Source organism: Hemitrygon akajei, chromosome 1 (assembly GCF_048418815.1).
Source record: "Hemitrygon akajei chromosome 1, sHemAka1.3, whole genome shotgun sequence".
NCBI classification, from domain to species: domain Eukaryota; kingdom Metazoa; phylum Chordata; class Chondrichthyes; order Myliobatiformes; family Dasyatidae; genus Hemitrygon; species Hemitrygon akajei.
The window spans coordinates 90,531,889-90,559,857 of record NC_133124.1 but is presented as its reverse complement, the minus strand read 5'-3'; the positions used below and the strand labels follow the sequence as shown (position 1 = coordinate 90,559,857).

Sequence of the window (27,969 nt, the reverse complement as noted above, 5' to 3'; positions counted from 1 at the left end):
TCCCAACACTGTATTCCATCTGCCATTTCTTTGCCCATTCTGCTAACCTGTCTCAGTCCTTCCATAGTCTATCCACTTTCTCAACTTATCTTTGTATCAATAAGTAGGTGGGTACCTATTGATACTATGGGTTCCATTTAATGTCAGAAAAATGTATACAATATACATCCTGAAATTCTTTTTCTTCGCAAACATCCACAAAAACAGAAGAGTGCTCCAAAGAATGAATGACAATTAAATGTTAGGATCCCAAAACATCTCCCCAGCTCCCCACTCCCACCCACAAGTAGCAGCAAAGTGACAACCCCCTCCCCCACCAGCAAAAAAAGCATCTGCACCCCCCACCGAGCACTCAAGCGTGCAGCAAAGCATTAATAAAGACACAGACTTCCAGTATCCCAAAGACTACTCGTTCACCTGGTAATTTGACATACTACAGGCTCTCTCTCTCTCCCTAACAAGGTAAAAAGAGGTATCCCTGTTTCACAGAGAGAGGGGAGACATAACAAAACAATTCACTGATTTATGGTGTTAAAAGTCTGTTGTGTCACTTTTTTTGTGCCCAAAGATCTCGGTTCCCTGGGCACACAGCCAGCAACCAGCTCACTGCTTTTGATCTTCCGTGTACTCCCATGACACAACAGTTTTCTGCGATAGCAGTGACCTCGAATCTGCCCGCCTCCAGAGCCACAAAGATCCAGCACCCTGAAGGTGCACTGGTGTTCTGGGCTGCAACCTTGGCATATTGAAAAGCAGCCAGTCTTGTGGCCCCAAGAGCGGGTCCCATTCCCGCAGAGAACTGAAATCAGTGTGTAACTCCAGGTCAGGGTCTTCAAAAGAACCCTGAAAAAGAAAAAAGAAGAGATATTAAAGATAGAAATAGAGCTGTTTCCAAAGATGCAAGCAAAGGAGTTGCTGTTAGGCGCCATCATCCTACGTTCCACCTTCCTTAAACTATCATCTGCAAACTTTGCGAAAAGCCATCTATTCCATCGCCTAAATTATTAATGTAAAACGTAAAAAGAACTGGTCCCAAAACAGACCCCTGTGGAACACCACTAGTCACCTGCAGCCAACCAGAAAAGGCTCCCAACTCTTTGCTTCCAGTGCTATATCCATGATAGAACGTTTCCTGTTAGACCATGGGCTCATAACTTGTTAAGCAGCTTCATGTTTGGCACCTTGTCAAAGGCCTTCTGAAAAACAACCGATTTTCCTTTATCTATCCTCCTTCTTATTTCTTCAAAGAATTCTGACAGATTTGTTAGGCAAGATTTTGCTTTGAGGAAACCATGCTGACTATGGCCTATTTTATCATGTGCCTTCAATTACCCCAAAACCACATCTGTAACAAGCGACTCCAACAGCTTTCCAACCAGAGGTCAGACTAACTGGCCTATAATTTCCTTCCTTTTCAGCCTCTCTCCCTTCTTGAAGAGTGGAGTGACATTTGAAATTTTCTGGTCTTACAGAGCCATTCCAGAATCTGGTGAATCTTGAAAGATCATTACAAATGCCTCCACAATCTCTTCAGCCACCTCCTTCATAACTCTGGGGTGACGTATGTAATTCACATAATACATAGAACATGTAATTATTTAAATGACTAAGAATGCTTAATCAAACGATTCATGTATATACAATTACTCAAATATTACTTAAATAGTAAAGGCATGATACTCTCCCATACAGATAGTGGTAGAAATGTTTACACCCCAAACCAGGCTCAAACCTCTCTGTCAAACTGTGCACAATTTTTCTCTCAGCGGTAGGGGAGTATGATACAAAGCTGTGAGACATTCACTTCCATCACTCATAATGTTGCCAGGACTGCAACTATTCTATAAGGCAAGCTTCAATGGACATTGTGAATCATAATGCGTCAGTACGGTGTCTGCCAGCACCATTTCCCTTTGCCTCTTAGAAAGCCATCTTGCACAAATTTTGTCCTTTGCTATTTCTTCCTGATTTGCAGAGATGAATTCAAGGGGTGGAGTACAGTAGTCAAGTCTGTCAGGAATCTGCTCTAGTAATTAACAAATCCTAAAAAGGACTGCAATTCTGACAATTCCTTGGCCCTAGGGTTGTACGCTTGTATGTGACCCCCCACAGTAAGTGATGTTTGGTTTAAAGAATTCAAACTTGCCGTGTCATGCTCAGAGCCCTTAATCTTCTAAACTTTTTAACACTGTCTTGAGATTTTGGTGATGTATCTTGTCACCCTTACCCAAAACAATGCTTTTTCTTCTATGTTATTGAACTGTTGCTGCCAAGTTAACAAATTTCACGTCACATGCCATAGATAATAAACCTGATTCTGACTCTGATTCTGTTTCTGATCCAGGTAACAGTGAGTGACTGGGCAACTTTGCAACACCTCATCCATAGCTTTCTGCCAGAGTGCAGGTACAGATGCTTCTTCAGAAATAAGCCTATTATAGTGAAAAAGCTCTTTGTGAGTGCTTATGGTGGGAAACACTTTGGACTCTTCTTCCATCTGCAAGTAGACCACAGCAAAGTCCACTTTGCTGAAGTGTTTCCCTCTAGAAAGGTTTGCAAAGTTATCCTCTATCCTGGGCAGAGGGTATTGATCTACTTTCAGTACTGGGTTGATGGTAACCTTAAAATCACCAGAGATCCTGACAGATCCATTCTTATTACCTGCTGGGCCTTGGGTTCCACTCAACCTCAGAAAGAATTCCTTCAGACTCCATGCAATCTAGCTCACTGGCTACTTTATTGCAGGTGGTATAAGGAACTGGACAAGTATCATGTTGCAAAACATGATACCTGTAATGTCATACCAACCAATCTCTAATTGCACCACAAGTTCATCCATCTTATTCTGAATGCTACGCACATTTAAATACAGCACCTTCAGTCCTGCATTCTTCAGCCTTTTGAATTTTGCCTCCATGGTACAATTTAACTCTTTGCTCTGTCTGTATTTGTACGCAATCACTGGCTCATCCTTCCTTACATTCATTTTATACCCATCATCTACTTGTAAGCCTCCTGGTTCATCCTCAACTCTATCACACCAGATCCCACCCCCCTGACATATTAGTTTAAACACTCCCAACAGCTCTACTAAACTTGCCCACAAGAATATTGGTCCCCCTCAGATTCAAATGCAATTCATCCCTTTTGTACAGGTCTCACCTGCCCCAATTATCCAGAATCTGAATCCCTGCCCCCTACTCCAATTCTTCAGTCACACATTTATCTGCCACCTCACTCTATTCCTATCCTTGCTGTCACGTGGTACAGGCAGCAATCCTGACATTACTATCCTCGAGGTCCTGCTTCTCAGCTTCCTTCCTAACTCCCTATATTCTTTTTTCAGGATCTCCTCCCTTTTGCTTCCTATGTCAAGGGTACCTATATGTACCATGACTTCTGGCTGCTCACCCTCCCTTTTCAGGATATTGTGGATGGATCCAGAAACATCTCGGACCCTGGCACCTGGGACGCAAACTAACATCAGTGTTTCCTTTTTGCGTCCACAGAATCGCCTACCTGTCCCACTGACTGTAGTGTCCCCTATTACTGCAGCCATCCGCTTTGGTTCCCTACCCTACCCTTCAGTTCCTTACCCTTCTAAGCCACAGGGCCAGACTCAGTTCCAGAGGCATGGCTGCTGTTGTCCCCCAGCTGGGTCCACCCCCCCAGTACTCAAAATAGAGTACTTATTGTTGAGGGGACGGCTGCAGGGATGCTCTTCACTGTCTGATGTTCCCCCCTCCCACTCCTGACAGTCACCCATTCATCTGTCTCCTCTAGCCTTGGGATGACTACCTTCGTGTAACTCCTGTCTATCTCTGCTTCACTTTCCCTAACAAGCCGTAGGTCATTGAGCTGCAGCTCCAGTTCCTGAGCACGTTCCTTGCTCCCATATTTTTCTTTCAATTAGTTTTATGGTTTGAAGTTGCAAAACATAACAAACGCAGCATTGTGTCAGCTTCAGTACAGAATTCTATAGTGCAAGATCTTGCACATTGGTGTTTAGTATTTGTGGATGTAACCTTTACTACTGTCTCTTAAAGAGACGTATCACAATACAACTTGTGCTTGTTTCCTCTTAATAAATGAATGCTGCAACAATGGGATAAAGGTGGGAGAGTGCTCTGTGTGATTCAGAATATATAGGATTTGTCAGTGCCATGGAAAGAAGTACATTAATGCTTATCAAAAATTCCCAGCAAAATATCAAAGAGTCAAGTTCCTCGTGGGGACTAAGACACTCTGAAATTGACAGTCAAAATTCAATTGCTCAGCACTTTTATTTATTTACATACAGCACAGAGAAGGCCCTGCTGGCCCTTCAAGTCGAGCCGTCAGCAATTCCCTAGTTTAATCTGAGCCTAATCATGTGACAATTAACAATGACCAATTAACCTAAAAACCATACACCTTTGGAATATGGGAGGAAACTGGAGCACCCAGTGGAAACCCACGTGATGATGGGAGAACGTACAAATTCCTTACAGGCAGTGGCGGGAATTGAACACAGGTTGCTGGTACTGTAAAGCACTGTGCTAACCATTGCACCACCATGGCACCATACTACCCTTTTGTTTCAGAGAGAGATAATATACATTCAGTGGCCACCTTATTAGGAAAAGGATGTACCTAATAAAGTAACTACTGAGTCTACATTTGTGGTCTTCTGCTGCTGCAGCACAACGACGTCAAGGTTCAACATGTTATGCATTCAGAAATGCTCTTCTGCAGACCAATGTTGGAACGTGTGGTTGCTTGAGTTACTATTGCCCTGCTGCCAGATGACTGGCTGATTAAATGTTTGCATTAATGAGCACATATACAGGTGTATCTAACAAAGTGGCCACTGGGTGAATGCATATTGCAAAACCCAATTGTTCAAGTACACTGGGAGGTTATTTCCCACTCTCAGTATGTACTTTGTAGAATATTTAAAATTAATGTTTTTAACTTTCCTAATTAAGTTGTAATCTTAATTGACAATTGGTTTATCATTGTCATATCTACCAAAACACAGTGAAAAACTTTGCATGTTCTCTGGACGGTTCATTCCATTCATAAGCCTATTGAGGAAATACAAAAGGAAAGACAATAACAGAATGTAGAATATTGTGTTACAGCTACGGTGAAGGTGCATTTCAGGTAGTCACAAAGTGCAGGGGCCATGGTGAAGTATACTGAAGTATCACGAGTTCCTTATCATACAAGAGGTCCATTTAAGAGTCTTCTAACAACAGTGTAGAAGTTGTCCTTGAACATGGTGGTAGGTACACACAGGCTTTTTAATCTTCTGCCCAAAGGAAGGGGGAGAAAAGAGAATGACTGGGGTGGGAGGGGTTATTTAGGTTGCTTTTCTATGAAGGTGGGAAGTATAGTCTTCATTAATAGAGGGGAAGCTGGCTTTCATGATAGATTGGGCTTTGTTCACAGCTCTGCAATTTCTTGTGGTCTTAGAGCAATTAATACTTTTTAACAGAAAAGTCTGTAAACAATTACAGCTGCTGTTCCTAATGAAAGAAGGCATGGATGAAAATCTCAGGAATTGTAACAATAGAACTATTGGTGTTGACATGTCAGTCCATGGCCTACCTCTACTGCCATGAAGAGGCCACACTCAGGTTGGAGGAGCAACACATTATATTCCATCTAGGTAGCCTCCAAACTGATGGCATGAATATTAATTTCTCAAACTTCTGGTAATTGCCCCCTCTTCTTCACATTCCTCATACCCATTTCACTTTATCTCCTTACCTGCCCCTCACCCCCCTCTGATGCTCCTTCCCCCTTCCCTTTCTTCCATGCCTTCTGTTCTCTATTATCAGATTCCTGCTCCTCCAATCCTTTATCTTTCATCATTTGGCCAATTCTTTACTTCACCCCTCCCCCTCTCCCGGTTTCACCTATCACCCATTACCTTGTAATCCTTCCTCTGCTCCCCTCACCTTCTTACTCTGATTTCTAATCTCTTTTTCCCCCCAGTCCTGATGAAGGGTCTCGGCCCGAAACATCGACTGCTTACTCTTTTCCACAGATGCTGCCTGGCCTGCTGAGTTCCTACAGCATTTTGTAGGTATTACTTTGATTATCAAAATCTGAAATTTTCTCTTGCTTGTGATGAAACTATTGGAATGTCTGAAAGCAACACACACAAAATGCTAGAGGAACTCAGCAATTCAGGCAGCGTCTATGGAAGGGAGTAAATGCTCGAAACATCAATTGTACATTTCCCTCCAAAGATGTTGCCTGACTTACTGAGTTCCTCAGCATTTGTGTGTATTGCTCATTTTTTCCAGCATCTGCAGAATCTCTTGTGTCTGAAAAGCTCACCTGGTTCACCAATGCCATTCTTGTAAGGAAATCTACTATCTTTACCTGACATTGCCTATATGTGTCACTGGACCTACCAATGTGATTGTCTCCTCAATTTTCAGTTCAGTGGCAATAAAAACATAAGTAATTACCAGGATTTCCAGACATGTCTTTATCTGATGAACAAAAGCTTTTTTAAAAGTTATTTTTTGGAAAAATAAGACATTTATATATTGTGACACATGCTGAATGTATTGCCTACACCATTATTTGAGGAAATTGCTGTGCTACAAGCTTCAAAGCAACAACTCAACAAGGGTAGAGATCTTGTTTGTTAGCTTTATTCTAAAACTGTATTTTTCCATTCCAACAGAATTACGTCCCTGCTGTTTACTTTCGTTCTCTGGCGCTCTTGAAAATTTGCTTTGTTGGCATTTATTTTTGTCCTAAATGAGGAAGCAGGTTGTGATGTCTGTCGTAGTTCAGAAAGAATCAGTTCACCCTGCATTGAAAGCAGCACAACAAAACAAATCTGCAGACATGGTGTAATACCCTTTTCCTTTCCCATAGCAGTAAGCTATAAAAAATGTATGTAGTGAGATGACCCAGTCCATGAACTTTTGATGAGAGAAAAATATTCAGTGCTTGCTGCTTTGAAAACATTAAGTTGAATGCAGACTTAAGATATGCAGGGACACCATTGAACATAAAAATGTACAAACTGTCTTCAATAAGTCCGTGTACATCTACTGGGTGTACGGCTTTAAAATCTTCTTTATTCAATCGAGGCAATTTGAAGATTTGACAAGAACTTACATAAGAATACAGCACAAGAATTGTGAACAGAGTCTTGGACTCGGAACTTGCTCCACTCTCCATCAAAATCCTCAATGATAAATACCATTTTCCTTTACTATCTCTCGATTCCCTTCCAAAACCTATAAACTTCTGCCCAAAATGAACTCTACTACCAAGCCTCCACAGCTCTCCAGGGAAGAAAATTACAGGTTCTCAGCCTCTGAGTTAAGATGTTTAGGACCTATTCTCCATAAAACTTGCCAAAAATGTTAGATAAAAATCTGCACCCTTAGTCGCATGATAAAGGACCATTAAAGCAGGTAATAAAATACTCCAAATGAAAAAATACTGTGTTCAGGACAGGTGCTGAGTCTGGGGAAGTTGGTAAGGGGCAGTGGAAGTGCCAGGCAGTTAGGGTCAACACATACAAACAAGCTGGAGGAACTCAGCAAGTCGGGCAGCATCCGTTGAAATGAGCAGTCAACGTTTCAGGCCGAGACCCTTCGTCAGGACTGATGAAGGAGGAGCAGGGGCCCTATGAAGAAGATGCCAGGTGAAAAACCAATCAGAGGAAAGATCAAGGGGTTGGGGAGGGGAAGCAGGGAGGGGATAGGCAGGAGAGGTGAAGAAGGAATGTAAGGGAAAAGCACTATGGGTAGTAGAAGGCAGAATCATGAGAGAGGTGATAGGCAGCTGGAAGAGGAGACAGAGTGAAAGTGGGTTGGGGGAAGGGAAAGAGAGGGAATTACCAGAAGTTGGAGAATTCAATGTTCATACCAAGGGCAGTTAGGGTGGAGTTGAATCCCAGGAAGCATTGAAAGCAAAGGTCTCAAAACTTCAGTTGTATAACTGACATGTTTTTATGTGCCTCATCACTGAACTGAAATGTAAAGTTGATTGTTAAATGTGACAATTCATAGGTTCCACAGAATATTAGGGAAAATTCAACTCTGCTTTTCTGTGCACAGGAAGGCTATTGGCACAAAGCAGCTGCATCACTCATTATGAACCACACATTTTATTTTGCTGTAACACCAGAGGATGAATTTAACTTCATACAACCTCAGTGGAAAAAGTCTACTTGCATTTACTATAGCCTTTGTAACTTTGTATATCTCTATTGAATCTCCCCTTAATCTTCTATGCTCCAAGAAATAAAGTCCTAAGCTATTCAACCTTTCCCTATAACTCAGGTCCCAGCAACATCCTTGTGAATTTTCTCTGCACTTCTTCAATCTTGTTTATGCCTTTTCTATAGGTAGGTGACCAAAATGTGCTGACTGCCCCTGCTCACTTTTTTAAACTCTCTCTCCCCCTCCAAGCAATCCAGTGTCTCCTCAGAACTCTGTCATACAAAATATTGATAGGATAGTACTCTATGCCTGCCAGGATGACAATAAATTGTAGAGTGATGTAGACACAGCTCATTCCATCCCAAAACCAGTGTCCCCTTAATGAACTCAGTCTTCAGTTTTCACTGCTCAGAAAAGCAGTCAACAATCAACGTTCTCTCCCTCCCACTGAACAGAAAATATAAAAGCTTGAAAATATGCATCAACAGGCTCAAGGATGGCTTATATCCTGCTGTTATCAGGCTCTTTAATGGGCCTCCTCTATATTAAAGATGATTCTCTTGACCTCAAGATCTACTTTGTCATGGCCCCAGCAACTTATTGACTGCCTGAACAGCACTTTCTCTATAACTGTAACACTATTTTCTGCATTCTATTGCTTTTTCCTCATTCTACCTCAATGTGTTTATGTTTTGAAATTATCTGTATGGATGGCATCAAAACAAAAAGAAAATTCACTGCATCTGGATGCATGTGACAATATTAAACTAATGCCAATGTCAATACTTGTAATTAAAAATGTATGGCTTGGTCCAAGAACCAAGTGATTGAGGGGAAATCACTGCTTGAACCTGGTGGTGTGGGACTTCAGGTTTCTGCACCTCCTGTTCGATGGTGGCTACAAGAAGATGGCATGGCCTGGATGGTGGAGACCTTTGATGATAGATAACACACACAAAATTCAGCACGTCAGGCAGCATCTCTGGAAATGAATAAACAGCAGATGTTTCGAGCCAAGACCCTTTATCAGAACTGGAAAGGAAGGGAAAGATGCCAGAATAAGAAGCGATGAGGGGAAGAAGGACAAATCAGAAGGTGATTGGTGGAGCCAGGTGGGTGGGAGAGGGGGGGAAACCATAAGACCATAAAGCATATGAGCAGAAATAGGTCATTCAACCCATCGAATTCTCTCCACCATTCCTTCATGGCTGATTTATTATCCCTAACAAACCTATTCTCCTGTCTTCTCCCTGTAACCTTTGACACCCTGACTAATTAAGAAACTATCAGTCTCTGCTTTGAATATACTCAAGGACTTGGCCTCTGCAGCCACCTGTGGCAATGAATTCCACAGATTCACAATCCTCTGACAAAAGATATTCCTCCTTATCTCTGTGCTAAATGGACATCCCTCTAATTTGAGCCTGTGCCCTCTAGTCATAGACTCATTCACCATGGGGATATCATTCCTACATCCACTCTATCTAGACCTTTCAATATTCCACAGGTTTCAATGGGGTACCCCCCCTTCATTCTTCTAAACTCCAGTGAATACAGGCCCAGAGCCATCAAACACTTTTCATATGTTAACCCTTTCATTCAGGAATCATTCTCATGAATCTCCTCTGAACCCTCTCCAAAGTCAGCACATCTTTTCTGAATAATGGGTCCAGATTCGATGGGCCAAATGGCCTAATTCTATTCCTGCGTCTTAAGGTCTAAAACTGCTCACAATACTCCAAGGGCAGTCTGACCAATGTCTTATAAAGCCTCAGCATTACAGCCTTGTTTTTATATTCTAGTCCTTCTGAAATGAATATTAATTTTGCATTTGCCTTCCTTACCAATGACTTAACTGCAAGTTAATCATTCACATATAACGTGAAAAGAAGCCGTTCCAACACTGACCCCTGTGGACCACCATTACTCTTGGCAACCAACCAGAAAAGGCCCATTTTATTCCCACTCTTTGCCTTCTGCCAGTCAACTAATCTTCTATCCATGCCAGAATATTTCTTGTAATACCCATGGCCTCTTATCTTGTTAAAGAGCCTCATGTGTGCCAGATTGTCATGTAAGAAGGTGGGAAATGACAGGAGGAAATGGTAAAAGACTGAAGAAGAAGGAGGAGAGGCAGAGGATAATAAAGGAGAGTGAACCATGGGGAAAAGGGAAAGAGGAAAGGCACCAGGGAGGGGTGATAGGCAGGTGAATTGAAGAAGGAAAGAGGAAGGGAAAAATTACTGGAAGTTAGAGATATTGATGTTCACACCATCAAGTTGAAGGCTACCTACCTGAGGTGTTTCTCCTCTGACCTGAGAGCTTCAGAAGAGGAGGACATGGACTGACATGGGGATAGGAATTAAAATGGTTAGCCATTGGGAATTTCTGCTTTTTGCAGATGGAGTGAAGATGATGTGGAACCCCAGTGCTGCTGACCACTCTGTCTGACACACAGTGTTGCAAGCGCACGTACTGTGTGGTCTGCCAGTCAGGTAATCAATAATCCATGACAGCAGGGAAGCATCCACCTGCATCACTGTCAGCTTCTCACCCAGCACAGCAGGGCGGATGGTGTTGAACGCACTGGAGAAGTCAAAAAACATGACCCTCACAGTGCTCACCGGCTTGTCCAGGTGGGCGTAGACATGGTTCAGCAGGTAGATGATGGCATCCTCAACTCCTATTCGGGACTGGTAGGGGAACTGGAGGGGGTCTAAGTGTGGCCTAACCATAGGCCGGAGTTGCTCCAGAACAAGTCTCTCCAGGGTCTTCATGATGTGGAAGGTCAATGCCACTGGTCTGTAGTCATTGGAGCCACAGGGGTGCGGCGTCTTCGGTACAGGGATGAGGCAGGACGTCTTCCACAGCACAGGAACCCTCTGGAGACTCAGGCTTAGGTTGAAGACATGGTGAAGTACCCCACATAGCTGGGGGGCCACAGGCTTTGAGCACCCTGGGGCTGACACCATCTGGGCCTGCAGCCTTACTTGGGTGGAGACGTTTCAGCTGTCTTCTCACCTGTTCAGCTGTGAAGCCCACCATGGTGGTATCAGGTGAGGGAGGAGTGTAGTCACAAGAGCAGGGTGGAGGGCTTTGAGGTGGGGTAGGAGGGGAGAGTGGAGTATGTGTTGGTTGGGGGCCGACACCAGATGAATCATGTGGGGGATGGGCAGGGGCCACAGTGTCAAATCTGTTGAAGAACAGGTTAAGTTTGTTGGCCCTGTCCACACTGCCTTCAGCTCCTCTGTTGCTAGTTTGCCGGAACCCAGTGATGGTCCTCATCCCACTCCAGACCTCTCTCATGTTGTTCTGCTGGAGGATCCACTCAAGCTTCCTCCTATACCTGTCTTTAGCCTCCCTGATCTTGGCTTTCAGGTCCCTCTATATTGTCCTCAGCTCCTCCCTATTTCCATCTCTAAACGCCCTCTTTTTAGGGCTCATATAGATGCTTCTGATGATAGTAGGGGATGCACCTATGATATATTGGACTGAGTTCATTACTCTTTGCAGTTTCTTACATTCTTGCACATTAGAAACATAGAACATAGAAAACCTGCAGCACAATACAGGCCATTCGACCCAAAATGCTGTGCCAAACATGTACTTCTTTAGAAATTACCTAGGGTTACCCATAGCCCTCTATTTTTCTAAGCTCCATCTACCTGTCCAGGAGTCTATTAAAAGACCCAGTTGTCACCACAGTCACCGGCTGCCCATTTCACACAATCACCACTCTCTGTGTAAAATTTACCCCTGACATCCCCTCTGTACCTATTTCCAAGCACCTGAAAACTGTGCACCCTCATGTTAGCCATTTCAGCCCTGGGAAAAAGCCTTTGACTATCCATACAATCAATGGCTCTCATCATCTTATACACCTCTATCAGGTCACCTCTCATCCTCCGCGGCTCCAAGGAGAAAGGGCCTAGGTCATGCATTACAAGCCTGATTGAATTTTTTGAGGATATGACTAAACACATTGATGAAGGTAGAGCAGTAGATGTCATCTATATGGATTTCAACAAGACATTTGTTAAGGTACCCCATGCAAGGCTTATTAAGAAAGTAAGGAGGCATAGGTTCCAAGGGTACCTTGCTTTGTGGATCCAGAATCGACTTGCCCACAGAAGGCAAAGAGTTGTTGTAGACAGGTCATATTCTGCATGAAGGTCGGTGATCAGTGGAGTGCCTCAAGGATCTGTTCTGGGACCTCTTCTCTTTGTGATTTTTATAAATGACCTGGATGAGGAAGTGGAAGGATGGGTTAGTAAATTTGCTGATGATACAAATGTTGGGGGTGTTGTGGATAATGTGGAGGGCTGTCAGAGGTTACAGCAGAAATTCGAGAGAATGCAGAACTGGGCTGAGAAGTGGCAGATGGAGTTCAACCCAGATAAGTATGAGGTGGTTCATTTTGGTAGGCCAAATATGATGGCAGAATATAGTATTTTAAGTATAATATAGTAAGACCCTTGGCAGTGTGGAGGATCAGAGGGATCTTGGGGTCCAACTCTATAGGACACTCAAAGCTGCTGCGCAGGTTGACTCTGTGGTTAAGAAAGCATAGGGTGCATTGGCCTTCATCAACCATGGGAATGAGTTTAAGAGCCGAGGGGTAATGTTACAGCTATAAAGGACCCTGGTCAGGCCCCACTTTGAGTATTGTGCTCAGTTCTAGTCAACTCACTACAGGAAGGATGTGGAAACTATAGAAAGGGCGCAGAGGAGATTTACAAAGATGTTGCCTGAATTGGGGAGTGTGCCTTACGAGAATAGGTTGAGTGAACTCGGCCTTTTCTCCTTGGAGCGGCGCAGGATGAGAGTGACCTGATAGATGATGAGAGGCTTTTTCTCAGGGCTGAAATGGTTAACATGAGAGGGCACAGTTTTAAGGTGCTTGGAAGTAGGTACAGAGGAGATGTCAGGGGTAGGTTTTTTTACACAGAGAGTTGTGAATGTGTGGAATGGGCTGCTGGCAACAGTGATGGACACAGATATGATAGGGTCTTTTAAGAGATTCCTGGGTAGGTACATGGAGCTTAGAAAAATTGAGGGCTATGGGTAAACTGAGGTAATTTCTAAGTAAGTACATGTTTGGCACAGGATTGTGGGCCGAAGGGCTTGTGTTGTGCTCTATATTTCTATGTTTTAATTTCCCTGCATAACTCCTGTTAATGCTGCGAATCCTGTGAGAATTGCCCGTTCCAGGTATCAGTTTCTCATTTATAGAAAAAGCTCAATTGATAATTTGTGAACAAGTTTGTTGTTTTCCATAATGAGAATATAATTTTCCAAAAAGGTTGGCCCTGGTGACGTAATTGATTTTTACCAATTTACCGAATTTCTGAAACTGGATCTCTTTATGCAAAATATTCTGTGCTTTGATTCTATCATAGTTTGGAGAGTGCAAAAGAGTCATTCTGCTTGGTACCAATTGGAATATTTACTAAAATAGAGTTTAATTGCGTTATTTTTTATCAGGTAAGGAATAAGTACATTGGTTGTGTAAAATCATCAGTCAGAGCTAGAATAAAAAAGGCGAGCAGAGAATTGTTGGAATTGCTCAAGGTGGTGGGTTAACTGCTTCATTCATTCCTCTTCTACAGTGTATAAGACATAGGAGCAGAATTAGACCATTTGGCCCATCAAGTCTGCTCCACCATTCAATCATGGCTAATCCTTTTTTTTCCCAATCAGTCCCAATTTTTCAGTCCCAATCCCTGGCCTTCCCCCCGTAATCTTTGATGCCATGACCAATCAAGAACCTATCAAACTCTGCCATAAATATGCCCAATGACCTGGCCACCACAGCTGCCTGTGGTAATAAATTCCACAAATTCACCACCCTCTGGCTAAAGAAATTTCTCCGCATCTCTGTTTTAAATGGATGCCCCTCTATCCTGAGGCTGTGCCCTCTTGACCTAGACTCTCCCGCCATGGGAAACATCCTTTCCACATCTACTCTGTCTAGACCTTTCTGTATTTGAAAGGTTTCAATGAGATCCCCCTTATCCCTCTCAATTCCAGCTAGTACAGACCCAGAGCTACCAAATGTTTCTCATATGATAACCCTTTCATGCCCAGAATCATCCCTGTGAACCTCCTCTGAATCCCCTCTAATGCCAGCACATCTTTTCTTAGATGAGGATCCCAGAAATGTTCACAATACTCAAGGTGAGGACTGACCAGTGCCTTACAAAGCCTCAACATTACATCCCTGCTCATTTTGAAATGAATGTTGCCATTGTATTTGCCTTCCTCACCACTAACTCTACCTGCAAGTTAACCTTAAGAGTGTTCTGCACAAGGACTCCCACTTTCCTTTGCATCTCAGATTTTTGGATTTTCTCCTGTTTAGAAAATAGTCTGCACATTTATTTCTACTACCAAAGTGCATGGCCATGCATTTTCCAACATTGTATTTCATTTTCCACTCTCTTGCCCACTCTCCTAATCTAAGTTCTTCTGCAGCCTCATGTGCAGTGCCCTGTCAAAGGCCTTCTGAAAACCCAATATACAACATCCACTACATCCCCTTTATAGATCCTGCTTGTTATCTAGAACATAGAATAGTACAGCACATTACAGGCCCTTTGGCCCACAATGTTGTGCCGACCCTCAAACCCTGCCTCCACATAACCCCCCACCTTAAATTCCTCCACATACCTGTCCAGTAGTCTCTTAAACTTCACTAGTGTATCTGCCTCCACCACTGACTCAGGCAGTGCATTCCACGCACCAACCACTCTCTGAGTGAAAAACCTTCCTCTAATATCCCCCTTGAACTTCCCTCCCCTTACCTTAAAGCCATGTCCTCTTGTACTGAGCAGTGGTGCCCTGGGGAAGAGGCACTGGCTGTCCACTCTGTCTATTCCTCTTAATATCTTGTACACCTCTATCATGTCTCCTCTCATCCTCCTTCCCTCCAAAGAGTAAAGCCCTAGCTCCCTTAATCTCTGATCATAATCCATACACTCTAAACCACAACCAGGCAGCATCCTGGTAAATCTCCTCTGTACCCTTTCCAATGCTTCCACATCCTTCCTATACTGAGGCGACCAGAACTGGACACAGTACTCCAAGTGTGGCCTAACTAGAGTTTTATAGAGCTGCATCATTACATCGCGTCTCTTAAACTCTATCCCTCTACTTATGAATGCTAACACCCCATAAGCTTTCTTTACTACCCTATCTACCTGTGAGGCAACTTTCAGGGATCTGTGGACATCAGGATCCCTCTGCTCTTCCACACTACCAAGTATCCTGCTATTTACTTTGCCTTGGAGTTTGTCCTTCCAAAGTGTACCACCTCACACTTCTCCGGTTTGAACTCCATCTGCCACTTTTCAGCCCATTTCTGCATCCTATCAATGTCTCTCTGCAATCTTCGACAATCCTCTACACTATCTACACCACCACCAACCTTGGTGTCGTCTGCAAACTTGCCAACCCACCCTTCTACCCCCACATCCAGTTTGTTAATAAAAATCACAAAAAGTAGAGGTCCCAGAACCGATCCTTGTGGGACACCACTGGTCACAACCCTCCAATCTGAATGTACTCCCTCCACCATGACCCTCTGCCTTCTGCAGGCAAGCCAATTCGGAATCCACCTGGCCAAACTTCCCTGGATCCCATGCCTTCTGACTTTCTGAATAAGCCTACTGTGTGGAACCTTGTCAAATGCCTTACTAAAATCCATGTAGATCACATCCACTGCACTACCCTCATCTATAATGCCTGGTCACCTCCTCAAAGAACTCTATCAGGCTTGTTAGGCATGATCTGCCTTTCACAAAGCCATGCTGACTGTCCTGATCAGACCATGATCCTCTACATGCCCATAGATCCTACCTCAAAGAATCTTTTCCAACAGCTTTCCCACCACAAACATAAGGCTCACTGGTCTATAATTACCCGGACTATCCCTACTACCTTTTTTGAACAAGGGGACAATATTCGCCTCCCTCCAATCCTCCGGTACCATTCCCAAGGACAACGAGGACATAAAGATCCTAGCCAGAGGTTCAGCAATCTCTTCCCTCGCCTCGTGGAGCAGCCTGGGGAATATTCCATCAGGCCCCGGGGACTTATCCATCCTAATGTATTTTAACAACTCCAACACCTCCTCTCCCTTAATATCAACATGCTCCAGAACATCAACCTCACTCATATTGTCCTCACCGTCATCAAGTTCCCTCAGTGGTGAATACCGAAGTATTCATTGAGGACCTCGTTCACTTCCACAGCCTCCAGGCACATCTTCCCACTTTTATCTCTAATCGGTCCTACCTTCACTCCTGTCATCCTTTTGTTCTTTTTGTAGAATGCCTTGGGGTTTTCCTTTACGCTACTCGCCAAGGCCTTCTCATGCCCCCTTCTTGCTCTTCTCAGCCCCTTCTTAAGCTCGTTTCTTGCTACCCTATATTCCTCAATAGACCCATCTGATCCTTGCTTCCTAAACCTCATGTATGCTGCCTTCTTCCACCTGACTAGGTTTTCCTCTTCACTTGTCACCCATGGTTCCTTCACCCTACCATTCTTTATCTTCCTCACCGGGACAAATTTATCCCTAACATCCTGCAAGAGATCCTTAAACATCATCCACATGTCCATAGTACATTTCCCTGCAAAAACATTTTCCCAATTCACACCCGCAAATTCTAGCCTTATAGCCTCATAATTTGCCCTTCCCCAATTAAAAATTTTCCTGTCCTCTCTAATTCTATCCTTTTCCATGATAATGCTAGGGAGTGGTAATCACTGTCCCCCAGATGCCCACCCACTGACAGATCTGTGACCTGACCTGGTTCATTACCTCATACTAGATCTAGTATGGCATTCCCCCTAGTTGGCCTGTCAACATACTGTGACAGGAATTCATCCTGGACACACATAACAAACTCTGCCCCATCTAAACCCTTGGAACTAATCAAGTGCCAATCAATATTAGGGAAGTTAAAGTCACCCATGATAACAACCCTGTTATTTTTGCACCTTTCCAAAATCTGCCTCCCAATCTGCTCCTCGGTATCTCTGCTGCTACCAGGGGACCTATAGAATACCCCCAGTAGAGTAACTGCTCCCTTCCTGTTCCTGACTTCCACCCATCCTGACTCAAAAGAGGATCCTGCTACATTACCCACCCTTTCTGCAGCTGTAATAGTATCCCTGACCAGCAATGCCACCCCTCCTCCCTTTTTTTCCCCTCTCTATCCCTTTTAAAGCACTGAAATCCAGGAATATCGAGAATCCATTCTTGCCCTGGTGCCAGCCAAGTCTCTGTAATGGCCACTACATCATAATTCCATGTATGTATCCAAGCTCTCAGTTCATCACCTTTGTTCCTGATGCTTCTTGCATTGAAATACACACACTTTAGCCCTTCTACCTTACTACCTTTACACCCTTTATTCTGCTTCTCTTTCCTCAAAGCCTCTCTATATGTTAGATCTGGCTTTACTCCATGCACTTCTTTCACTGCTCTATCGCTCTGGGTCCCATCCCCCTTGCAAATTAGTTTAAACCCTCCCGAACCGTGCTAGCAAACCTACCTTCAAGGATATTGCTCCCCTTGATTTCAGGTGCAACCCATCCAATCTGTACAGGTCCCACCTTCCCCAGAAGAGATCCCAATGATCCAAAAATCTAAAACCCTGTCCCCTGCACCAACTCCTCAGCCATGCATTCAACTACCATCTCCTCCAATTCTTACCATCACTATCACGTAGTACTGGCAGCAATCCTGAGAACGTCACCCTTGAGGTCCTGTTCTTCAGCCTTCTGCCTAGTTCCCAAAACTCACACTTCAGGACCTCATCCCTCTTTCTGCCTATGTCGTTGGTACCAACATGTATCACGATTTCTGGTTGCTTTCCCTCTCGTACCAGGATGTCATGCACCCGGTCAGAGACATCCCGGACCCTGGCACACGGGAGGCAACAAACCATGCGGATGTCCTTCTCACATCCACAAAATCTCCTGTCTGCTCCCCTGACTATAGAGTCTCCAATGACGACAGCTCTCCTCTTCTCCGTCCCATCCTTCTGCACCACAGGGTCAGACTCAGTGCCAGAGGCCCTGCCACTGTGGCTCACACCTGGTCGGTTGTCCTCACCAACAGCATCCAGGACGGTAAACTTGTTATTCAGGGGAATGGCTACAGGGGTGCTCAGCACTACCTGTCTACTCTCCTTCGCTTTCCCCCCTCGGACTGTCACCCAACGTTTTGCTTCCAGCAGCCTAGGTGTGACTACCTCCCTGTAGTTCTCATCTATGACTGCCTCATTCTCCCTTATGAGTTGAAGGTCATCCAGCTGCTGCTCCAGATTCCTCACACGATCTTCCAGATCGCCCAACCGCATGCACTTCTGGCAGTTGTGACTCTGTGGGAGAGGGGAGTTCCCCCAAGACTGTCACATCTCACAGGAGAGGCACATCACCATCTCAGGAGGCATTGTAATGACTAACTGGGAACAAACTCGTCCTCCACCTCTTCTTGTCGAAACTTCTCGAGTCAAAGCCTCAAATCTCCACTCTTTCACTGGCCCACTCACTCAATGGCCGCTTTCCACAGGCCGCTCCGCTTGAGCTACCCCTGTATTTATTTGTTTGAGCTTTTCAAACTGTTTGGTCACCTGACCTCAATTGCCCAATCAGCTGCTTTCTGCTGAGTCTGAGGTATTCAAATCTTGATCGTCTAATCAACGGCTTTCTGCTGAGCTATTCAAATCTCGATTGACTTGATTGCACAGTCCAACTGCCAAAACTGCCAGAATCTCTCGAGTCAAAGCCTCAAATCTCCACTCCTTCACTGGCCCACTCACTCACTGGCCACTTTCCACAGGAACTCCTCAAAGAATTTCATCAGGTCTGGCAGGCAAGATTTTCCTTTAAGGGAAACCATGCTGCCTTTTCCCTATCTTATCCTTTGTCAGCAAGTACTCCATAACCTCATCCTTAACAATTATCTTACCAGCCACTGAGGCCAGGCTAACTGGTCTATAATTTCCTTTCTGCTGCCTTCCTCCTTTCTTAAAGAGTGGAGTGACATTTGCAATTTACCAGTCCTCTGGCATCATGCCAGAGTCCAATGATTTTTGAAAGATCATTACTAATCCCTCCACAATCTCTACTGCTATCTCTTTCAGAACCCTAGGGTACAGTTCATCTGGTCCAGGTGACTTTTGTATCTTTAGGTCTTTCAGCTTTTTGAGCATCTTTTCCCTTGTATTAATAACCACACTCACTTCTCTTCCCTCGCACCTTTCAACATCTGGCACACTGCTAGTATCTTCCACAGTGAAAACTAATGCAAAATACTGTACTCATTTAGTTCATCTGCCATCTCCTTGTCGCTGTTATTATTTCTCTGGCCTCATTTTCTAGCATGTTATAACCACTCTCATCTCTCTTTTATCTTTTACATACTTGAAAAAGCTTTTACAATCCACTTTGATCCCAAAGTAATTGGTGGTCACAAGCACAAATGTCCTAAAAGGGAATAATGTTGTAAACTAAAGGCCTGAGTCAAAGGGAAAAAAAGATAAAGTGATGCCAGAACAAGATTTTCATTTGTGTTTTACAGATATGGTGTTTTCAAGAAGCGATAGGAGGTTCTCAATATGTGGATGAAAGAAACAGCATGGAATGCAGTGAATTAAAAAAAATGCCTAATTTGGAAATACTCTATAGTGAAATTACCATGGACCTTTTAAAATTACCATTGAATGGGTAAATGTTAAATGTCCTACAAGTAAGGTATAGAAGCCCAATGGCTGAGGCTTCTAAAATCTACACAGACAATATGCATTAAGTGTTGTACAAATTTTATTTCTGCATTATTCAGGCAGACTTGATTAAGGAAAGTTACTCGTACAATGAACCCAGAAGTAATGTTCATACTGGTTGAGAGAATTAAAGGAACAGTGACCAGCCCAATGATCAATAGTTGGGCTGTAAAGGAGAACTACTTTTGTGCAAGGTGATGCACCACCAAATTACACACAATTACATACAAAAGGTGAATGAAATAAGATGGATGACTCTCAATCTGACAAGATATAACTAAATGCATGTTCCTCTCTCCTTATATAATAATGGGCACTATTCCATTGCTAGAAGTGTATCACTGTACAGCAGGATATATTCATGTGGTCTCCTGTATGTTATAGCATGTATGTTTGCATGAATGGGTATATACGGTGGGACTGAAGAAATTGTCTGTGCAATTACCTCATTATGTGGAGCAGTTCAGATCTTCCACATTTACTGGAACACCCAGATGAGTTGATAAAACTGGCTAAACATTAAGAAAAGCATTAGAACATAGAAGATAAAACAGTGTATGCCAACCAGTTCAATAGTTCCATTTAATATCTGAGAATGTATACAATATACAACCTGAAATTCTTACTCTCCCCAGACAAAACCCAAAGAGTGAATGACAGAAAAACATAAGAACCCCAATGCCCCTACCCCACTCCCGTGCACAAGCAGCATCAACTCTCTCCCCACTTATTCTAACATAAAGCATCGGCATTCCCACCACCCACGCAAAATCAAAACTCCCAAAGAGAGATCATGGTTTACAGTCCATCAAAAACTGTTCACTCCAACATTTCAACATTCCACAAGCTCTCTCTCTCTCTCTCTCTCACTAACAAGGGAGAGACAGATATCGCTCCTTCCACAGCAACAGGGGAGACAGCAGTCACTATTGTGATGTTACAGTCTGAAGCTTTGCTTTTTTAATTTGAGTTCCCCGACTCGAGAATCAGCAAATCAATTACTGAGTGCAGAGCCCTCTGATAGCCACTCTCTTTGTCTTCGATGTTCCGGCTCCCACTACATTTCAGTATGCAACACCAGTGAGAATTTGTTTCCCCATGGCTACACAGGCCCTGAAGGTGTCTGACTTCAGGCCAAACCTGGACATGCCGAAATGCGTCAATTGGCGAGCTCCAAGAACGGCAACGTGCCGTTGTGCAGAACTGCAATCTTTGAGTTCTGCTGTAGATCAAAGATCCCAATAGGACCCAGCAACCCTGAAAAGGAAAACAGAGACATTATATAGTAATAATTTAACTGTTTCATTGATGAGCTGGGAGAAGTCATCCTCTGGCTCCACCTTCACTGGCTGATTTAAACTAATTACCTAATGAAAGTACAAATTAATTCCTTAGATAGTAGCAAATTAGGCCAAAATTCCTTTCTTGACACCATGACAAGGTAAGAAAGCCAATAAAAAAAGGAATTAATGCTGTAGCAATAGGAAATCTGATAAAAGATCTTTAACCTCATACATTAACTCAGTTTCCTTCCCCATACATGCTTCCTGATCTGACTCCAGCAAGCTTATATCTCTATTTCACATTTGCAGGACCAGTATTATCTCATCTTTGTATTATATAAAGGAGTCTGGAGCTTTGATTATTACTTAACTACTGGACCAAAAACTTAATGGAGATTGCTGTGTTCCTGAAAGGTGATAGTTAAATGCAAACCTGTGACCTTCCTCAGCTATATTTTTTGATTCTTTACACAAAAGAGATGCACTCATAATGACACTAGTCAGTTCGCTAGCTTCACTTCTCACCTTGGTTACTGTCCACATGGAATTTGCATGTTATCCCCATGACTGCATCGATTTCTATCAGATGATCTGATTTCCCATACCTCCTAAAAATTTAATTGAGTATTCTTAAGTTACCCTTTAGTATAGCTAATTTGTGAGAGAATTAAAGGGTAGTTAAGGAAAACATGAGGAAGAATAAATTGCAGGGTAACAGAATAATAAGGGAGAGGGTAATTTGGTGATATTGAGTGAATTAGTAAATTAAGTGAAATGAGCAAATCTTAAACTTAGTTTGGAATACTTTATGGGAGTACACATAAAATAAAATAACTATAAATCATAATTAATTCTGCTTTCATATGATTTTTAATTAACATGTGGCCTTGCCTTGCCCACACAGCATGTGCCAATTATTACATTTTGCTCCTGAACTGAAAAGCCTGGTTGGTAAGCACTTCAAAGTCGAGCACATGACTATGTCTGGAGTTGCGTTTAGGTATACACAGCAGTGCAAGCATTGGTGAGACCACACTTGGAGTATTGTATGTAGTTCTGATCACCATACTATAGAAGAGATGTGATTAGGTTACGAAGGTGCATAAAAGATTCACAAGGATATTGCCAGTATTGGAGAGCTTCAGTTATAAGGACAGACAAGATAGGCTGAGATGGTTTTCCCTGGAGCGTAGGAGGCTGAAGGGTGACATTATAGAGATAGAAAAATCAAGAGGGACTGAGATAAGGCTCTTTTATGCAGGGGAGGCAAGTCTTAAAAAAAATGAGAGTGGAGATTTTAGAGAGTAGAAACATTTAAAGGGGACTCAAGAGAGAAACTTTTCAAACAGAGATTAGTAGTTGTATGGAATAAGCTGCCAGAAGAAGTGGTAGAAGCAGGAACTATTACAATACTTAAAAGATATTTGGGCAGGTACATGGATAGAAAAGGTTTAGAGGTATATAGTTGGCATGGATAAGTCAGACTGAAGGGCTACTTTCCATGCTGTAAAACTCTATGATTCTAATTGTCTGCTTTGAAGGATGTTAGTTAGCCAGATGGATATTTAAAACAATTACTGTCACTGTTACTAATATTAGCTTTAAAATATTTATTTAATTACCATAATGGGATTTGAATATGTTTCAATGTTGATTAACCTAACTTCTGATTACAGTATGCTGCCATTCCCTAAAAGATGCCCTTGCCTTTTATCAATGAAAATAACAGGAAAAATCAGAGCACTTATACTCTGTGGATGTAAGCCTATGACAAAAATAAGCTTGAACTAGAAAGTAGAACCTACAACAGGACAGCAAAGTTCGGCCGTTTTAGCCCATTATGTCTGTACCAACCATGATGCTGATTTAAACTTACCCACACTGATTGGACATGGGTCTACTTCCCTGCCTCTCCTGCCTGTTCATATACCTACCCAAATGCTTCTTACAAGTTGTCATATCTGCTTCCAGCACCTTCCCTGGCAGCACATTTCAAGCACTTATCATTCTCTGTTTAAAACAATAAATGCCCCACTAATTTCAATTAAACTTTCCCTCTCACCTTAAATCTATGCCTTGTAGTATTTGAAATTTCCATCCTGGAGAAAAAGGTTTTGACCATCTACCCTATCTATAACTCTCCTAATTTTATATATTCCCATCAGGTCAGCATCTCAACCTCCATGATTCCAGGGAAAACAATCTCAAGCTTGTGCAACTCCTCCTTGTAGTGAATACACCCTTCCAATCATCAGGCTCTTGAATGAGTGGGGATAACTTCATTCAACTTCACTTACCCCATCACTGAACTGTTCCCACAACCTATGGACTCACTTTCAAGTACAGTACTCTTCATCTCATGTTCTCAATATTTTTTTTCTCTATTGTATTTGTACAGTTTGTTGTCTTTTGCACATTAGTTGTTGGTCTGCCCTATTGTGTGCAGTCTCTCATTGATTCTGTTATGGTTCTTGGATTTACTGAGTATAACCCACTAGGAAACAAATCTCAGGGTTGTATAAATTTACTTAGAATACACTTTAATCTGGGCAAAATCCTGGTAAAACCCTTCGTATCCTTTCCGTAAGAAGGCACCCAAAACTGCAAACAATACTCAAAATGTGGCCAAGCTGAAGTTTATATGGTTGCAACATCTCAACTTTTAAACTCACAGCCCTAACCAATGAACACAACTATGCAATATGGTTTCTTTATTACTCGATGTGCTTGTGTTTCCACTTTCAGAGAGCTTTGGACTTGTACTATATTGAGTATAGGAGTAAAGAGGTCCTTCTGCAGCTGTACAGGGCCCTGGTGAGACCCCACCTGGAGTACTGTGTGCAGTTTTGGTCTCCAAATTTGAGGAAGGACATTCTTGCTATTGAGGGAGTGCAGCGTAGGTTCACAAGGTTAATTCCCGGAATGGCGGGACTGTCATATGTTGAAAGATTGGAGTGACTGGGCTTGTATACACTGGAATTTAGAAGGATGAGAGGGGATCTGATTGAAACATATAAGATTATTAAGGGATTGGACATGCTGGAGGCAGGAAGCATGTTCCCGCTGATGGGGGAGTCCAGAACTAGAGGCCACAGTTTAAGAATAAAGGGTAGGCCATTTAGAACAGAGATGCAGAAAAACTTTTTCACCCAGAGAGTGGTGGATATGTGGAATGCTCTGCCCCAGAAGGCAGTGGAGGCCAAGTCTCTGGATGCATTCAAGAGAGAGTTAGATACTCTTATAGATAGCGGGGTCAAGGGATATGGGGAGAGGGCAGGAACGGGGTACTGATTGGGTATGATCAGCCATGATCACAGTGAATGGCGGTGCTGGCTAGAAGGGCCGAATGGCCTACTCCTGCACCTACTGTCTATTGTTCTTTGTGCATCAGTGTTCCTCAGGGCCCTACCATTGACTATATACTTTCCTCTTATATTTAACCTCCCTGACTGCAACACTTCATACTTGTCCAGATTAAACTCCATTTGAAATTTCTCCACCCATATTTCTAACTGATCTACATTCTGCTCAAACCTTTTTCACCCGTGTCCACTTTCTACAACCCTGCCAATGTTTGTGTTATCTGCAAATTACTAATCAGCCCACCTACATTTTTGTCCAAAATATACATATACACATATGAGACAGAGGTCTAACAACAGAGGTCCCCAGCACTGGTCACAGACCACAAGTCAAAATAATACCCTCAGCTACTTCCCTCTTCTTTCTATGGCCAAGCAAATTTTTAATCCATCACTGAAAATATACCCATACCAAGTCATTTTGTGCTTGTCTACAATTACCGTATGTTGTCTACATAAGCTACAATCGTGATTCATTATTGGTCAATTTTTAAATTCCTATAGTTGTGTTCAGATCTTTGCATGGGTTTGATTTAGCTCTATGGTTGTATGCTTCCCTAATCTTTTAACTATATCCCAGCTTGCATCAATCTAAATCTTCCTCATCCGACCCCCTGTCCATCCTGCTTTCTGTCTCCAATAAAGGTGTTACCTTTAGTTATGTCTTTTCATTTCTCACCCCCATTATGTTACTCCTTAAAATCTAAATCTACCACTGGATCATCTGTGCCATTTGTTAAATCTGTCCCATGATGTTCTCATAAAGTGCTATCCAGTAGTTTACACTGTAAAATACACTGCAAGGATGATGTTGACACCACTGCACTTTGGCACATGATGTATCAGCAGGAGGCAATGCACTGGAGAAAGAGATGATCACAAAAATTAAGTCATAGTGGAGAGTCATTTTATTGACATACAGAACAAAGCAGACCTTCTGACCCTTCGAGCTGAGCCGCCTAGCAGTCACCCAGTTTTATCCTAGCCTAATCACAGGATAATTTACAATGACCAATTAACCTACCAACCAATCATAATTCCTAAATGGAGGATGAGTCTTCAAAAGGTATTTTGCCAGCAGATATCGACGCAAGAGAAATAGGATTACATTATAATGTTTAAATAATTGACCAACTTCTTGTAAGCAGATTGGCTGCCAGCCTCTTGTCCCTTAAAAAAACAGTATTTACAGGATGAGTGCATCCCAGTATTTACTAGACCTAGAGGTAGTGATGGTGAACTATCATTTTAAACAAAAAACAAATTGCTGGAAGAACTCAGTGGATTAGGCAGCATCTGTGGAGTCATAGGGTCATAGAGCAACACAGCATGGATATAGATCTTTTGGCATAACCAGTCCATGCCAAGCACATAATCCATCCAGTTAGCCTCAATTTCCTACATTCAGCCCATATCCCTCCAATCTTCATCCCGACATTTAGTCCATTTTAGTTCTTTTTAAATGATGTGACTACACCTTCAACTACTTCCCATTTTTTATTTTAGTGAAGATACAACGTGGAATAGGCCCTTCCAGCCCTTCAGACCGTGCCACCCAGCGACCTCCGACAAATTACAATGACCAATTAACCTATCAACCAGTACACATTTGGAATGTGGGAGGAAACCAGAGCACCCAGAGGAACCCTACGCAGTCATGGTGAGAACGTACAAACTCATTACAGACGGGAATTGAACCCAGGTCACTGGTACTGTAAAGTGTTGAGCTAACCACTACGCTACACCGTACCGCTGCTTGGCAGTAGGCAAGATGCAATGGGTTGAGGTTGTCTGGGAGCCTGGGGTTAACATATACCATGACTACACGGCTAGCACTTCATGGCGAAAGATGTCACAGCCACCAGATGGTAGTCATTAAGGTACATTTTTAGGTACTGGGATGATAGTGGTCTTCTTAAAGCAGCTGGGAAAGGGAGAGGCTATGCAGAATGGACCAAGCACTGCTAATTTTTGGAAGGTACTACCTCCATTTACAACTGCACAACTATTCAATACAAATATTGGCAAAATAACTATCATATATACTCTGTAGAAGTAAACATTTTTTTCACTATGCTGAAGGAGATGGCAACAATTGTTGAATTCCTTTAAAAAGCAAAACTTTCCAATGTACTTCTCAGAGGGTCACAACATTACCAAGAGCAACCTAGTTGAAAACCTTAAAATTGCACGGAGGTAAAAACATACACTGAAAGAGGGAGTGGGGGGTAGCGAGGAAGGGAGAAGAAACAATCGGAGGAGCGAGGTTTGTGTGGGTGGCATATGCAGAGGGTAAAAGCGAAAGAATGGAGAAATAAGAATGGGAGCAGAGGATGGGGAGAGGGGGGTTGCCAACTAGATAAGAGTAAAGAAAAAAGATGACAACCAACTGGAGGAGAATGAGAGGATGCTGCTGGTGGAGAGGGAAAGAGGTGCAGGAGAAGACCAAAGTGGTTAAATGAAAAAGTATTAGAAGGAAAAAACAGGGAAAGGAGGTAAGGCAGGGGGTTGGAGGAAATGATGTTGAAGATATGGAGAAATGTGGTAACAGGACCAAGGCCTGACAAGAAGTAAATTTATATAGGTTGGCACAATATCATAGGCCAAAGGACCTATACCGTTCTAAGCTTTATAAGTTGAAATGGATGACCAGTAGAGGACTGACAGATTTGATGTGGGATCTGGGAAGAAGGGGAAAAACAGAAACGAAAGAGCTGGTTAAGGGAATACTGGAAGCAGGGTAAGCAGAATATCTTAAAGAGATTAAACAAATATAGTTTGGGACATTTATATTCCCCAATTATTATTCAGTTGTTAAGTCTAGTGTTGACTCTTCCCCCTTTGACACAGAAGTAGATTGCCAGGCCTTTCTTTCGCACAGGTTCGGGCCCTATTCCCAATACTGTGGCTTAAGGGGGGGGGGGGGGGGAAGGAGGGTATATAAACACTTAAAATTCCATAGTCTTGATGGCTAGCAGTTTAATGCTAAGGGGAAAAAAGAAATGAGGTCGGTCTAAGGTAAAGACGGTAAACCGACGGACGCAGTTCCAAGTTCTTTTTGACATTGTGAGGCGCGTCAATAAGGACAGAGGTTGGTGAGGAAATAGGGGAGAAAGAAACTATGTGAAAGACCTGGGCTGGAAGAATCTAAGGAAGGGGTCCCAACATGAGATCCACGGACTGTTCGCTTATGGCATTTAAAAAAATAATTTGGGAACACCTGATCATATCGAGGATAAGGAGAGGAGAACACGCCTGCGTCCCACCAAAGCTCCGAGGCGGCTGCTCGTCACCGGAAGTTGTCGTTAACGGCTGATTCTTCTCTTTAAAAGTCCTCCCCCAGCGCTGC

At 43.0% G+C, this 27,969-nt stretch overlaps 1 long non-coding RNA gene across 1 annotated transcript; it reads right to left on the bottom strand.

The window, feature by feature from the left end:
• Positions 1-335: 335 nt before the first annotated feature.
• Positions 336-27,969, bottom strand: LOC140728887 (uncharacterized). The gene is made up of 5 exons (XR_012099200.1): positions 27,841-27,969; positions 21,116-21,232; positions 20,421-20,487; positions 12,279-12,425; positions 336-843 (listed from the first exon to the last, which is right to left on the bottom strand). It is a non-coding gene; the product is annotated as an uncharacterized lncRNA (long non-coding RNA).